We start from the raw sequence: 13,266 nt of genomic DNA on the forward strand, positions 1-13,266 counted from the left end.
CGTCTTGCCCCCTACCATGCTGTCAGGTTACGCTACGCCTACATGAACACTATTTAGTGAACATTGATAACTGACACAGCAGTTTACTGTTAATAAGACGTACTATTCAGTGCTATATATACAGTCTGGACAAATGCACACGAAACACAGTTCTAGAACCTCGAAAGGTGTAAAACATTGCAAGTCAGTACGAGGTGCATTCAAGTTCTAAGGCCGCTGATTTTTTTTTTTTTTTTCTAATTAACTACTCACCTGAAATCGATGAAACTGGCGTTACCTCTCGACGTAATCGCCCTGCAGACGTACACATTTTTCACAGCGCCGAGGCATGATTCCATGGCAGCGGCGAAGGCTTCTTTAGGAGTCTGTTTTGATCACTGGAGAATCGCTGAGGCAATAGCAGCACGGCTGGTGAATGTGCGGCCACGGAGATTGTCTTTCATTGTTGGAAAAAGCCAAAAGTCACTAGGAGCCAGGTCAGGTGGGTAGGGAGCATGAGGAAGAAACTGTTGCGTAACGTTAGCTCGATGTGCGGGTGCGTTGTGTTGGTGAAACAGCACACGCGCAGCCCTTCCCGGACGTTTTTGTTGCAGTGCAGGAAGGAATTTCTTCTTCAAAACATTTTCGTAGGATGCGCCTGTTACCGTAGTGCCCTTTGAAACGCAATGGGTAAGGATTACGCCCTCGCTGTCCCAGAACATGGACACCATCATGTTTTCAGCACTGGCGGTTACCCGGAATTTTTTTGGTGGCGGTGAATCTGTGTGCTTCCATTGAGCTGACTGGCGCTTTGCTTCTGGATTGAAAAATGGCATCCACGTCTCATCCATTGCCACAACCGACGAAAAGAAAGTCCCATTCATGCTGTCGTTGCGCGTCAACATTGCTTGGCAACATGCCACACGGGCAGCCATGCGGTCGTCCGTCAGCATTCGTGGCACCCATCTGGATGACACTTTTCGCATTTTCAGGTCGTCATGCAGGATTGTGTGCACAGAACCCACAGAAATGCCAACTCTGGAGGCGATCTGTTCAACAGTCATTCGGCGATCCCCCAAAACAATTCTCTCCACTTTCTCAATCATGTCGTCAGACCGGCTTGTGCGAGCCCGAGGTTGTTTCGGTTTGTTGTCACACGATGTTCTGCCTTCATTAAACTGTCGCACCCACGAACGCACTTTCGACACATCCATAACTCCATCACCACATGTTTCCTTCAACTGTTGATGAATTTCAATTGGTTTCACACCACGCAAATTCAGAAAACGAATGATTGTACGCTGTTCAAATAAGGAAAACGTTGCCATTTTAAGTATTTAAAACAGTTCTCATTCTCGCCGCTGGCGGTAGAATTCCATTTGCCGTACGGTGCTGCTATCTCTGGGACGTATTGACTGTGAATGCGGCCTCATTTTAAAACAATTCGCATGTTTCTATCTCTTTCCAGTCCAGAGAAAAAAACTCGGAGGCCTTAGAACTTGAATGCACCTCGTATAACAATTGTACGTACCTTGCAAAGCTCACAGAAACCGCCAAAAAACTAAGGTTAAGCAATGTCAACCCACTGGGAACTGTGTATTGATGATGTTGACGTAGCTATCCACAGGTGGGCCTCCCTGCCTTGCCCCGCCTTCCCCTACATCCCTAACCGAGGCATGCTTATAGCATGCGGTTACCACCTCCTTTCCGCATGCGTTGGTTTGCGGTAAAAGAATAGTTATCTGCCTTTTGCAGATTGTTTCCTTTAAAAGTTTTCAGATTCGTTTGGGGCCTGTATCAATGGCCTTGCACCCATAAGATGGGTAGATCACATAACTAATGAGGAAGTATTGAATAGGATTGGGGAGAAGAGAAGTTTGTGGCACAACTTGACCAGAAGAAGGGATCGGTTGGTAGGACATGTTCTGAGGCATCAGGGGATCACCAATTTAGTATTGGAGGGCAGCGTGGAGGGTAAAAATCGTAGAGGGAGACCAAGAGATGAATACACTAAGCAGATTCAGAAGGATGTAGGTTGCAGTAGGTACTGGGTGATGAAGAAGTTTGCACAGGATAGGGTAGCGTGGAGAGCTGCATCAAACCAGTCTCAGGACTGAAGACAACAACAACAACAACATAGAACAAGATTTTGCTGCAAGGTTATCAAGTTCAAATTTTAGAACCAGCGGGTAGGAGACTCCGCGCAGCTCACAAAAGCTGCGCAGTTCCACTCTCTCGAGAAACCGCAGCGAAAATGCCCCACTGTCCCATTGGCCACCGCGCTTTCGTGTTCGGTGTCTTAAAGGTAAAAATGCGCGCCAAACTCGCAGACCACGGTGACCAGTAGGCGTCAGATACCACTGGGCGCGGCCTGATCGTGGCGCCAGCAACTCATGAGAGTCGACACAACTCAAAGAGTTAAGTAGACAAGAGTTACCAATATCTGTCAGGTGAACTGAAGTAAGAGGAAAAAGAGTATGCAACTTGTAAATAAGTGTCTAAGGATGAATAACTGTCTAAGGATGAAAGAGTACAATACTACCCGACATAGAAAACATTTGCCTCGTTGGATACAGTAATACCCGTTGTATAACAACAAACATCGTTGTTATTGTCAGAACAGCGATTTTATGGTAACACAATTTTATTCATTACACTGAAACCGGATACTGCTGTAGAAAAGAAGTTATCACAGTCTGCTGTCATTGGGATTAGTAGAAGAGAATGGAGCCAACGCCTGAAGAGGCTGAGATTTACTAGTACATTAATAACCGACGGGGATAAAGTGGCTCTTCCATTTTTTAAGGATAGTAAAACTTATACTGAAATATGTTGTACAGTGGAAATCGATTTCAGCAAATGTAATAATTAAGATAATAAATTTGGTTGAGTTTATTGCTATAAAAAGTGAAAACGTTTTTTTAAGTTGGGTCTAGTCGAAATATAGTTTTAAACTGAATCCAACCCTGTGGTAGTTGTTTGGTTTCAACTAATGACGAGTTATTCTAAAAGAGAAATATATATATAAAAACAGTCTTAAAAATATCAGTAAATTACAAGAATTACTCTGAAAGAAAAAGGAACAGAAAAGACATAAACACTTTAAAAGACACCATGGGGAAATGGGGAGAAATAATTATGTATATTTTATACGAATTCTCAAGTGGTAGAAAGTGACTTGTGTTAAACTTTATCATCTCTGACAGGCGCTGTAAGAGCCTTGCCCTACTGCTGTGTGTGTGTGTGTGTGTGTGTGTGTGTGTGTGTGTGTATCTTTCTGTGTCTGGGGCGATGGGCAGAGGGGGAGGGGGGCGGGTGGTGTATCCAAATACTAACAACTAACGTAAACGAGACGCACATAGAAAAGACACCGATTTTTATATGAGTCTGTGCTTTGGAATACTGATATAGAGCAATTATCTATTCAAGGTAGATGCTCTCTTTCCCGTACAGAGAAACAAGGTAACAGATTTTGTAACTTCTATCATTAATTTGCCGTAGGCTTGGCGCACAGGGAGCTGTGCCAGCGTCCTTTCCCCTTCCCTCTTTGCATGGTGCGAGACGAGACCGCGACTGGGTGCTTTGATGACGCGTCCGCTGCTGTCTAGGGCTCAACACATGCCGTAGAGTCGCCGCCTTCATATGGTGTACGAGCGTCCCCTTAAATAAAGAGTGATACTGTCAGCGGAGCATTTCTCACTACATTACCACCGGGAAGCTGATCCTACCCACCCAACGCTCTACACACCAACCTTGGCACATAATAGAATCTGCGATCCTGGTTCTATTACAGTTCGTATCCACGCAAGAAAGAAGTCGTAAATTTTAACCGTTTATGAAGCCATTGGTACACGATTTTTTTCTTGTTGTTGCAGTTAGCCGTCATTTTTGTCTCGGTGTTACAGCGGCGAGCCCATACTCAAATAAGGTATGAGAAAGATCCACTCACAATCTTCATATTCCATTCATGACTTTTCTACGTTTGCGACACACGTCAAATCGTTGGAAGAAGTCAACGTATAAGACAATGAATATCTTGGAAAGATACATAGATTAACGCAGTCCCACACTCAGATTTCTTTGAAGAATCATTGAAGTGCGTACTATTTGTAACGCAAGAATCAGATTCTTATTCTACACATGTTCATTGCATCGTGTAATGTGTTAATGCAACAACAGATTTCAATATGCTTGCAAATAAATGGTTTAGAATGCGTATTTGAGACAACAGGCTTCTCATACTCACAGAAAACTCTGTTATGCGAGCTTAGATCACATCTTAGTCTCGTAATATACCCTTCTATACCAACCCCCCATTGGGAATATTTCAGACTTAAGGTTTGAAATTCGGCGATGTACTGTCCTGTTTGAAAACAGGCCGGTGGTATTCATCATCAGTTAAAGCGAAAGCAAACAAATGTTACAAATACAAATAGTTTCATCTTTCATTACATATTATTAGCTAACTCTGGATGTATAGGAAAACTGGTATCTTTCTTTATGCGCCTGTGTTGAAACTTTGATGTCATCGTAATATGTTTCCTGTGACTTCTTGGGCCGTATATTTTGAAACACCTCGTCCCAAACTGATTTATCTAGGCTTCAAAAGCGGGACTGAGCAATACACTCGACGTTCTCTTCTCCTGTGTGTCGTCTTCCGATCGATATTTGACACCATTTGTTTCTTTATACTTGGCACATGACAAAATCCCTTCAACCAACATCAACAGTCCATACACCTATACATGGTTTTCACAGACTCAGTGCCCAATCTAACAGAGATGATACAGGAGGCAGAAACAAGTATATTTCGTATGACAACCAGGTGTTGGAAACCCATATTGCGTGGTCACTGAGTATGCGTAGGTAATACATGAATGGAGCAGGTGAAAGCCATTGTGTCTAACGTTGTTGCACCAAAGGTTAGTTTGGGATATTTTGTATATTGTGATTCCACGCCCGTCCACACTGAGTCAGTGAACAGCGGGTAACACTAATGCTTGCACGACAGCTGCAGTATCGACATGGAGTAAGACACATGGGGAAAAATGCAAGACATGTACTTCATCTACTTGTAACGGGTAGTCATTTTCGTGTAAAGAACTGGTGGGTAAAGCTAGTTTGTTGTCGCTCACAGCCGCGCAGGATTAGCCGAGCGGTCTAGGGCGCTGCAGTTATGGACTGTGCAGCTGATCCCGGCGGAGGTTCGAGTCCTCCCTCGGACATGGCTGTGTGTGTTTGTCCTTAAAATAATTTAGGTAAAGTAGTGTGTAAGCTTAGGGACTGATGACCTTAGCTGTAAAGTCCCCTAAGATTTCACACACATTTGAACATTTATCGCTCACAATTGGGTAACGTACCTTAACGTCTTCTCAGGCCCAGGGTGGTAAACAGACATTCTACATAGCTATTAATTTTGGCCCTGTAATACCACTAATATTAGGTGCAAATCGTCTCAAATTCATTAGAAGTTCTGCTGTGACATAACAAGAATGCACAAATTGATATAAATGAGAGTTTGGGAGTTTTTCTAAAATGAGAACACAATCTCTCCCTTTTTCATTCTTCATTCAATTTATCACTGCTTTCAGGTTTAATTGATACATAACAAGCAAGTTCAATTACTTTCAACCCTCAAGAAAATAATTAACTTTTAGACCTTGAATATGTGATTATTAAACCTTTATCTCTATATATGAGAATGTTATAACTAGCAAAACAATTAAATCTCCATCAATGAAATTTACATCTACGTTGTCGTAGCTGTTCAGTGGACTAAGTTGGTGGAGAATGAAATTTTATCTTTTTACTAATCAAACACTCATGTACTCAATGGAGGGTATGTTAGTATTAAACTCTTGAAATTCTATATTCAAAGCGTAATCAGGTTGGAGTGAGCAAACTATCGACTGAACATTTAATGTTTTCCTAATGCGCATTGGTGTATTACCAATCGAGAACTGCGACGGCGTTGTCTCCATGCTGAATCTGAAACGCTAATTCTCGACTCTGGCCTTAGCTTAATCACTCAGTCTTAACTTACCTGCGTTCAATACAACGTTAAATTTTCCCTAGTCTAAATAATGGAGCGACGTGCACAATGCTCTGCCCGCAAGAATTCCAGCAGGAATCTCTCGCCACGATATGTTAGGCGTACCACCCTCACTTCGCAGACTTAAAGGTCTTTACATCTTCACTACTTTTCCACACACAGGTGTGGCCCGCTACGAGACTATAGAGCTCTGCTAATTTAGTTCTCAAAAGTGCTTTTATGTGACTTGACTTTCCTCACTGCGTCTCTTCTACGTCACACAGTATGGCTTCAGCCAACCGCTTCCTCCTTATAGATGAATTTTATTTATCTTGTCGGGTCGCCGCTAGCCTTTTTAAAGTTGCCTAGCCACTTAACAACGGTTTTCGCTGTGTTTCTTTAAAAGGTATTATATTGTTCTCGCCTTGCTTTTTCTGTGCTACGGCTGCGCCTTCTTTTGTTGATGTTAATTGGGGTTTCTGAATGCCATTAGCCACGTGCACAGTCCGAATCCAAACTGCTTCACTTTATTTCATTTACGCATGCCCCTGTCTTTAAAAGGGTAGATATTGTTTTGTTAGTCGTTACATGAGATTATTAAAATTGTTTCCTGTTAACAAAATAGAGTTATTTTCTGAGGATTTTATTTTGTATCTTAATTATGAAGCTCATGTAAGGGCCGATAAATGCCGACGCCTTACATACTGTGCGGCTGAAAGCACACTTCTCTCTCTGAAGCTACATGAAAGCCGAGATGTAGTCAGCTCTAGAGACCTCTCAAGTTCAAATTCATAACATTTAGAAATGACGAGGTATTGTCCGTAGACAAGGTGTTCCAACATCCCAAAACTCAGTTAATTAATAGTTACCGAATTTCAGCGTTGTGATCGACAGTGCGTGTGTGTGTATGTGTGTGTGTGTGTGTGTGTGTGTGTGTGTGTGTGTGTTTGTGTGTGTGTGTGTGTGTGATAGGTGAGCAGCTGTTCACCGCTGATTGCACTCGCATTCTCTATGTAATATTCTGTGATAGATGCTTTTCAGTCCCGAAGACAGTCAGCATCATCCTACCTAAAGAAGGATCTGATTTTTTTCTTGATTGACGAAGCCTGGTGTTTGAATAAAAGTATTATTGATGCATTCATGCTTCATCTTGTTCCTCATATGCCACCCATCTCATATATACCTTTCGGAAACTGAGCTCATCACAGATGATCTGATAGCAGATATATCGCTACATAATTTACTGTTATTCGCTGGTCTGCGATAATCACCCGATTATCTAATCAGTTGTAGAGTTTAGTGGGTTTCCTGTCCCCTCTTTGTGCATTGCTCTATGCCCACAATTTTTATTTATATTCGAACCACTTATGCAGACTACTACATGGTAAAACATTAATTTCTTGTCGAAAATGGAAACATGCGAAAAATTTCAGCACCAGTCATATCCCAACCAGAGAAAAACTGGATAACGTTCTTTATTCTATCTTTTTTGTGATGGATCCATGTTTCATTTGAAGACTCAATTGCATGAAAATTTCTCAATGCCGTAATCGGTTTTGACCGGCCACTGAACACCTTCAGACTGTCAAAAGATGAAAAGAAGAAAGAAAAAACTCATTATAGAAGCTACAAATCAGACGAGTAACTACCTACATAATGGTTAAAAGGAATAAAATCGTACTGCTGTGTTTACCCGTTCGCCCTCTGTACCAGCAACCGCTCTCACACCATTGTAATGCAAGTGGCCTACCGGTGCAGCCACAGGGGCCTCACCTGCAGACGACAGACAGAAGACGGCAAGGGCCACTGGGCCGACAGAGGTCACTGGCACCGCCAAGCTGATTGATTCTGTGGCGTCACGTGATACTAAATAGATCCATATCCAGATTTATAGTATTTTTCACTGTATGGCGACCGGTTTCATACCCTGTAGGTATATCTTCAGGTCATATTTGCATAGAGAATAAAACTATATAAGTAAAATAACTAGTAGTCAGCATAATCTAACGAGAAAAGTAGACAGTAAGGCGATGTCCTCAAAAAAGTAACACTTCATGTCCAAAAATTCCCTGTTACAAGTGCACATAAGAAAAAGTCACGCCTAGGTAAATCCTCGAATAAAACGGCAGATGGGTATGCGATTCGAACCACGCATAATCACTAATACATCTCCAAAACACAGTCAAGAGACGGACCCGGTCGGCACATGACACCTATAACGTTATTTGTAGTTCAACTCCAGACGGAACTCAAACTTTCGTCTGTTGTGACGAACTTGTGCAAAATTAGTGATTATCACTGCCTACCACAGACAGTTCTTGTGACAACTTATTGAAAGTAGGAGCTTTTGCTTTATGTGTTCTTTGATAAACGTGTTCTACGTTGTTTACCAGCCTGTGTTCTCATTGCACCTCCATCGATACGGGACATATCACATAACTTAAGGGCTCATGCTGCAAGCGTGATATTCACGAAAGGAATATCTACTTCAGCGGATTATATAATTACATTGCTCATTCCTCTCTCGTATACACAGAAAGTGACACAGTTATTAAACGAACGACGCTGGGGAGTCTCAAAATGCGACGGTACAAAGTTAACGAGAAGAACAAAAAGTCCAGTAAACTTGGACTTAAAATGCATACTTTAAGCTCTATCATCACGTATTCGATAAAATGAAACAAATCTCTTTTACTGCTGTGGGACACCGCCAGACACCTCACTTGCTAGGTGGTAGCCTCTAAACCGGCCGCGGTCCGTTGGTATACGTCGGACCCGCGTGTCGCCACTATCAGTGATTGCAGACCGAGCGCCGCCACACGGCAGGTCTAGAGAGACTTCCTAGCACTCAGCCCAGTTGGTACAGCCGACTTTGCTAGCGATGGTTCACTGACTTCTACGCTCTCATTTGCCGAGACGATAGTTAGCATAGCCTTCAGCAACGTTATTTGCTACGACCTAGCAAGGCGCCGTAGTCAATACTATTCCTATTGTAAACCATGTATCGTTAAGAGCGACGTTCGTCATTAATGGATTAAAGTTAAGTATTCCACCAGCTACGTCCGTTTTTCTCAATTCTAATTCCCTTGTCATGTTCCAGACCTCACGCCAGCCTGCGTGAGCTGAGACGCATGCATTTCGGCCTCCTTTAGTTATACGGGTTGGCTCTCCTGCCAACCACAAGAACTGCAACCTCTTTACTTTCCATATTTTGGGGGGCGTGGGAGGTGTGGACCAAAAGAAATAAAAAAATCTGGCACACATCAGCTCTAAAATATATACATCAAGAGCAATGAGCACTTGTTCAATAGAAGAGATGTGTTTTAGAGTATCGAAGATCAACAAGTGGTCACAGCTCTTAAGGTATACATCTTAGTGCCCATGTTTACTGGACATGTGATATGGACGACAGCAGGACACGTACTGCTGGAGTAGAAGGACTAATCCCAAGTGGAGGATACACCAAAAGACTTGAAGAGTTTGCACTCGTAGCATTCATACAACAAGCAGATAACTTTTGGTTTCACAGACAAGCTCAGCAAACAGAACGATCGGAATAAATACTTAATCAGACATTAATGAAAGCAAACAATTAAGCAAAATGTGATTTTACAGGCATGCTCAGCGCTCTGAATGCCAAAACAGATTCAAGCCCAAAGTTTAGACAGAAGGTCAGTTTAAGCAAAATTTTACTTGAGACGGTTAGATAAACATTGTCTTACACACACGCTCAGAAATCTAAATACCAAAATGAAATTCAATGCAGTGTTTACTGAGAGATTAATTAAAACAGTGTTGAATCAAAAATTCCAGTGCAATAATCGAAAATTGTTGTTGTTGTTGTTGTGGTCTTCAGTCCTGAGACTGGTTTGATGAAGCTCACCATGCTAACCTATCCTGTGCAAGCTTCTTCATCTCGCAGTACTTCCTGCAACCTACATTCTTCTGAATCTGCTCAGTGTATTCATCTCTTGGTCTCCCTCTCCGATTTTTACCCTCCACGCTGCCCTCAAATGCTAAATTTATGTTCCCTTGATGCCTCAGAACATGCATGTCCTATCAAACGGTCCCTTCATCTTGTCAAGTTGTGCCACAAACTCCTCTTCTCCCCAGTTCTATTCAATACCTCCTCATTAGATATGCGATCTACCCAGCAGTTCTTTAGCATTCTTCTGTAGCACCACACTTCGAAAGCTTCTATTCTCTTCTTGTCCAAACTATTTATCGTCCATGTTTCACTTCCATACATGGCTGCACTCCATACAAATACTTTCAGAAACGATTTCCTGACACTTAAATCTATACTCCATGTTAAGAAATTTCACTTCTTCAGAAACGCTTTCTTTGCCATTACCAGTCTACATTTTATATCCTCTCTACTTCGACCATCATCAGTTATTTTGCTCCCCAAATAGCAAAACTCCTTTACTACTTTAAGTGTCTAATTTCCTAATCTAATTCCCTTAGCATCACCCGACTTAATTCGACTACATTCCATTATCCTCGTTTTGCTTTTGTTGATGTTCATCTTATATCCTCCTTTCAAGACACTGTCCATTCCGTTCAACTGCTCTTTCCTCTCTCTGACAGAATTACAACGTCATCGGCGAAAGTCAAAGTTTTTATTTCTTCTCCATGGATTTTAATACCTACTCTGAATTTTTCTTTTGTTTCCATTCCTGCTTGATCAATATACAGATTGAATATCATCGGGGAGAGGCTACAACCCTGTCTTACTCCCTTCCCAACTACTCCTTCCCTGTCATGCCCCTCGACTCTTATAATTGCCATCTGCTTTCTGTACAAATTGTAAAAAGCCTTTCGCTCCCTGTATTTTACCCCTGCCACCTTTAGAATTTGAAAGAGAGTATTCCAGTCAACATTGTCAAAAGCTTTCTCTAAGTCTACAAATGCTAGAAACGTAGGTTAGCCTTTCCTTAATCTTTCTTCTAAGATAAGTCATAAAGTCAGTATTTACGGAATCCAAACTGATCTTCCCCGAGGTCGGCTTCCACTAGTTTTTCCATTCGTCTGTAAAGAATTCGTGTAAGTATTTTGCAACTGCGACTTATGAAACTCACAGTTCGGTAATTTTCACATCTGTGAACACCTGGTTTCTTTGGGATTGGAATTACTATATTCTTCTTGAAGTCTGATGGTATTTCACCTGTCTCATACATCGTGCTCGCCAGATGCTAGAGTTTTGTCAGGACTGGCTCTTATAAGGCCGTCAGTAGTTCTAATGGAATGTTGTCTACTCCCGGGGCCTTGTTTCGACTCAGGTCTATCCGTACTCTGTCAAATTCTTCACGCAGAATTATATGTTCCATACAAAAAAAAAAAGTTCAAATGGCTCTGAGCACTATGGGACTTAACTTCTGAGGTCATCAGTCCCCTAGAACGTAGAACTACTTAAACCTAACTAATCAAAGGACATCACACATATCCATGTCCGAGGCAGGATTCAAACCTGCGACCGTAGCGGTCGCGCGGTTTCAGACTAAACCGCTTAGAACCGCTCGGACACTCCTGCCGGCTATCCCATTTCATCTTCATCTACATTCTCTTCCATTTCCATAATATTGTCCTCAAGTACACACCCCTTGTATAGACCCTCTATATACTCCTTCCACCTTTCTGCTTTCCCTTATTTGCTTAGAACGGGGTTACCATCTGAGCTTTTGATTTTCATACAAGTGGTTCTCTTTTCTCCAAAGGTCTCTTTAATTTTCCTGTAGGCAGTATCTATCTTACCCCTAGTGAGATAAGCCTCTACATCCTTACATTTGTCCTCTAGCCATCCCTGCTTAGCCATTTTGCACTTCCTGTCGATCTCATTTTTGAGACGTTTGTATTCCCTTTTGCATGCTTCAATTGCTGGATTGTTATATTTTCTCCTTTCATCAATAAAATTAAATATTTCTTCTGTTACCCAAGGACTTCTACTAGCCCTCGTCTTTTTACCTACTTGATCGTCTGCTGCCTTCACTTTTTCATCCCTCAGTGCTAACCATTCTTCTTCTACTGTATTTCTTTCCCCCATTCCTGTCAATTATTCCCTTAATCTCTCCCCGAAACTCTGTACAACCTCTGGTTTAGTCAGTTTATCCAGGTCCCATCTCCTTAAATTCCCACCTATTTGCAGTTTCTTCAGTTTTAATCTACAGTTCATAACCAATAGGTTGTGATCATAGTCCACATTTGCCCCTGATAATGTCTCATAATTTAAAACTGGTTCCTAAATCTCTGTCTTACCATTATATAATCTATCTAATACCTTCTAGTATCTCCAGGATTCTTCCATGTATACAACCGTCTTTTATGATTCTTGAACCAAGTGTTAGCCATAATTAAGTTACGCTCTGTGCAATATTCTACCAGACGGCTTCCTCTTTCATTTCTTACCCTCAATCCATATTCACCAGCTATGTTTCCATCTCTCCCTTTTCCCTACTTTCGAATTGCAGTCACCAATTACTATTAAATTTTCGTCTCTCTTCACTGCCTGATTAATTTCTTTTATCTCATCATACGTTTCATCAATTTCTTCATCATCTGCAGAGCTAGTTGGCATGTAAACTTTTACTCCTGTAGTAGGCGCGGACTTCGTGTCTGTCTTGGCCACAATAATGCGTTCACTATGCTGTTTGTATTAGCTTACCCGCACTCCTATTTTTTATTCATTATAAAACTTACTACTGCGTTCCCCATATTTGATTTTATATTTATAACCCTGTATTCACCTGACCAAAAGTCTTGTTTCTCTTGCCTCCGAAATTCACTAATTCGTACTATATCCATTTCGCTTTTTAAATTTCCGAGCCTACCTGCCCGATTAAGGAATCTGACATTCCATGCTCCGATCCGTAGAACACCAGTTTTCTTTCTCCTGATAACGACATCCTCTTGAGTAGTCCCCACCCGGAGATCCGAATGGGGGACTATTTTACCTCCGGAATATTTAATCCAAGAGGACGCCATCATCATTTAACCATACAGTAAAGCTGCATGCCCTCGGGAAACATTACGGCTGTAGTTTCTCCTTGCTTTCAGCCGTTCGCAGTACCAGCACAGCAAGGCCGTTTTGGTTAGTGTTACAAGGCCAGATCAGTCCATCATTCTGACTGTTTCCCCTGCAGCTACCGAAAAGGCTGCTGCCCCTCTTCAGGAACCACACGTTTGTCAGGCCTCTCAACAGATACTCCTCCGTTGTGGTTGCACCTACGGTACGGCCATCTATATCGCTGAGGCACGCA

This window comes from Schistocerca gregaria, chromosome 4 (assembly GCF_023897955.1).
Source record: "Schistocerca gregaria isolate iqSchGreg1 chromosome 4, iqSchGreg1.2, whole genome shotgun sequence".
NCBI lineage: Eukaryota > Metazoa > Arthropoda > Insecta > Orthoptera > Acrididae > Schistocerca > Schistocerca gregaria.